Source organism: Canis lupus, chromosome 11, assembly GCF_003254725.2.
Source record: "Canis lupus dingo isolate Sandy chromosome 11, ASM325472v2, whole genome shotgun sequence".
Taxonomy (NCBI): domain Eukaryota; kingdom Metazoa; phylum Chordata; class Mammalia; order Carnivora; family Canidae; genus Canis; species Canis lupus.
The window spans coordinates 42,654,803-42,655,781 of record NC_064253.1 but is presented as its reverse complement, the minus strand read 5'-3'; the positions used below and the strand labels follow the sequence as shown (position 1 = coordinate 42,655,781).

The following is a 979-nucleotide window of genomic DNA, read 5'->3' as shown; positions in this document are numbered from 1 at the left end:
TCTATGATGTAAATACTCCCAGTATGGCCACTTCAAGCTACCCTTGTGATGTCACTGAATGCAGAGTGGATTATACAATCAGCTCTCAGGAGCCGGTTAAGGGTCAGCTCACCTCAGACTGTTGCAGTGCTAATGTTCAGATTTTTTACATTACCAAGTCCTGAGGGACAGCTAGAGTTTCTTCTCAGTAGCTACTGAGGAATAAGGAGGAAATGTCTTTTCCCCAAACCATTCCCTAGTTTTTGCCAGTGTCTTATGAACTCCAGTGGATTACATAACCATACTTGGATGCAATTTCTAGGGAATTAAAAGTACTAATTGGCTTAAGTTAGTCCAGGGTTCACTCTTTGATCTGTGGACCATACCACCCAAATGTTCATCTGGAGAGAAAAGAGTGAAAATCCCATTCAGAAAAAAAGAGAATTGCTAATGGAATAAAAAATCATATAAAAGAAAAACCACTTAGATACCATGATTAGCACCATACTACTTGATTGCAAGCTCTATGAAAGTAGAGGCATCTCTATACCAATCTTCCTTTTTACTGATAGTCCTGATAAGCAACACCAAAAGCAGCCTTCACGCTCAGGAGAGAACACTGCGCCTCCTCCTCGTGGTTTCGGGTACCCTACACATTCAGAGAAACTTCTCTAGTAACAAACTATAGAAATGATCCCTGAAAGTATAGTCTTTCTGATAGTCCTGATAAACATTCAATAAATTCTTGTTGAATGAAAGTAGTAGGCACTCAATGTTTTTGACTGGATAAGTTTTAAAAGTCACTATTTTTTAAATAGCTTAATTACTAGCTTGTCTTTAAGATTTTCCTTCAATTTTGATAGTTAGGCCAGTATCAGTAACAATAGCTTTGAAGACAGTCATGTTAGAGTGATTTATACACTCCAAAATGATCCACAGTCATTATATTAAATTCTAGCCTATGTCAGGTTATGCCATGGACCAGTATATTTTTCTAGTT

At 37.6% G+C, this 979-nt stretch overlaps 1 pseudogene; it reads right to left on the bottom strand.

Annotated features, from left to right (window-relative positions):
• Positions 1–457: 457 nt before the first annotated feature.
• LOC112650624 (small nucleolar RNA U3) lies at positions 458–692 on the bottom strand (annotated as a pseudogene).
• Between the last annotated feature and the right edge of the window lie 287 nt (positions 693–979).